We start from the raw sequence: 2992 nt of genomic DNA on the forward strand, positions 1-2992 counted from the left end.
CAATAATGTTGTGGGTATCTCCAAGGTCATGATTTTTTAAATGAACTGGAAACATTCACAGCAAATGCTTCTGACAATTTCCTATCTGTGTAATGTTGTGCAATGTCTCAAAAAAAATGTTTCAAAAAAAGAATTTGTGCCCACCACAGCAGCAATCCAGTCACTTGTGGCAATTGCCTTCGCCAGGTCTCTATTCCATGCTTACAGGATTATGAAGTATTTTTCCATGAGAAAAAGAACCACTTTATAAATTATTTACCTGCTTTTCTATATTTCCTACTTGAAGAAGTAGGAAACTAGAATTTCAGCAGCTGAGTTAAGGTTGAAATGTTTGAAAGGTTTTAAGTATATTTAAGTCTATTTTAGCTTTAACTTAAGAGCATCTTGTGTACCTTGCCTTTTAGGAAGAAACTAGTTTATGAAAAGCCAAACTGTAGCTGTTTTGAATGTAAGTAATTTCACAGACTTCAATGGAACCCTCTTGGTTTATTCTATTAGCTTTTCTTATGCCAACAGGGGTCAGAGGGCTTACTACTGTGGCAGGCAATCACTATGTAACTGAACAGAGTACGAACCTTAGGAAGAGAGGAGATGAGAGATGCATGAGGAGGCCAGGGAGACTGTACTGACTGCAGTTCTAGCTTCAATTTCAACCTGTCTACAAGTAGGTCAGATATTAAAGAGCCAACTTGGTATTACTGGTGAGGAGTCCTTTCACGTTATAACTCAAACCAGAAGCAATCACAGTAAAGAATCTTAGTGATTTTTTTTTTTCCCAAGTAATGGATGAGAGATAAAGTTTTCTTTATCTTGAAGACACGTGGCCTTATTGATTCCTCTCTATACATGTGTATGCAGAAGATAAAACAAAAGGCTACCAAACAATTATTGCTTTAAATTCTTATTAGTAAATTAAGCATGGACATGTGATTAATATTTCATTTCCAGCACTTCACACTAGAATAGCTGATAATAAGCAGCATACGTATCAGCCTGGCTCTTCCATTATTGCTAAGCATCTTTATACAATGTTTACTGATTTGCATAACAGTGTTGAGAAGTTTGGGAATAATGGTCATATTTGTTTACTTATTATCATTATTGAGATCATTATGTGGTATTAATGATGAATAATTATCAGCGAGTTTAATTTTCAAGTGCTTCCAAAATCTGTTAATCTAAACAGTTTGCTTACATTTTTTTTCACAGCAGGTTTGGAAATGCACAGCTGTCTAGGCGTTACCTTCCTATTTCATTGCTGTTTGGAGTATGTAGGCCACATTTAACAGTCCAAGCTCCAAACGCAACGCAGGAGTAACGTGCTGTAGATCCTTATAGCAGGAATACTTGTCCAGCATAATTAGCTCTGCTGGGCATGGCATTGAAGACTGTTGAGCTCAAAGGGCACTCCATAGCAAACTACATCTGAAACTGCAGTATCATTGATTAACTGCATGCAATTATGAAGCCGACTGAACTGGCCTTAATGTATATGTGAATTTCTGTAGACAAAAGCACCCTGCCACTGGGATGTAAATCTAGAAGTGTTTACTAAGCAGGACAGAATAAATCATTTTACATCTGTGGGATGAGTAGAGAATATAATGGCTTGTCTTTAAAAAGATTTACTATGGTTTAATAAAGTTAAATGATAGGGAATCTTGGTAAGTACTGCATACTATGGGCTTCAATTTTGTTTTTTCTATGCAAAACTGGGGGGAAAAGAAGTGTCCTTTCCTGTTAGAATTAACTATTATTTTTACATATGCCTGTATGAATATAACATTGAGGTTTCATTAGTATCTTGCAGAAGAGTGAAGTGAATTACACTGAAAGCTGAAACATTGTAGGGACCTTGTAAAAATTGGCTGTTCTTTAAAAACTAAAGGAAAATATATTGGAAACCCCAGGGATAAGTCAAAGTGGCCTTTATGATGGATTGCTAGCTACTGGAGGTATAGAGCTTCCTTCAGATTTCACTGTATTATGGAATTTCTGCTTCAAATATTAATTCTGACCTTCAATAATTATTACAAAGTAATAAATCTATATAATTCTGGTAGTTAAAAACACAGGAAAAGTAAGAATAAACACCCAAATCAAATGTTATCTCATCAAAAGTATCTGAATATGTTTTTGTTGGTTTGTGGCACTTACTATTACCAGCCCAAAGATGGCAGATTTGGCAATCAGTGCTGCTTCTCTGTGTTGATGACTTGATCCTGAGAGGGAGGTAGAACAGCTACTTCAATGGTCTAAATCCAAAATGTAGATCCTCTGAGTTCTGGCAGCCACTGCTCCTGCCTAGTAAAACACCGGTAGTTATTTTCAGTATGAAAATCTGTTGGCCATCAAAAAGCATTTCCTCAGGCATGTGTAGAATTTTTCCATTCTTGATAAGCAAATATCTTGCTATCTATCTTATATCTAAACCTATGGCTTAACAGCTTATATATAAGCCTTGTATATAAGCTCCAAAGACGACTTAGATATAAATTAGGTATTTTTACGCTTACCTTGCATCTTGGGCTAAATCCATTTGGAAGGATAATAAGATAATATGATTCTCTATCTTTCAACTTCCAAATGAGTCAGGAGCAGCAAGTCAGGAGATTTTACAAGGTGGCGGTTACATGTAACATGTACGCGTAACAAAACCACAAATATGTTCATTATTCAGTATGTCATAATTATTAATATATTTTACTCTTCTTATTATCTTATTTACTAAAGTAGTTCTAGTTTTATTTTGCTTAATAAAAAAATTACTGCACTTCAAAGACATAAAAGAACTGACAATCTTCTCTATTTTACTTTCTTTCAGGAATTAAGTTGGGAAGCTTCAGAGCATTAAAGTGATGTGCTTGATGTATGGTGGCATCCTATGTGCACAACATTTTATCTGAAACTTTTCAGTAGCCCCAAACTTTTTGACTTCAAAGGTGGAAGGGGTAGATTCTTGGATGCTCCTGTGCCTACAAAATAACCAAAA

The sequence above is a fragment of the Psittacula echo genome (genome assembly GCF_963264785.1).
Source record: "Psittacula echo genome assembly, chromosome: Z".
Taxonomy (NCBI): Eukaryota; Metazoa; Chordata; class Aves; order Psittaciformes; family Psittacidae; genus Psittacula; species Psittacula echo.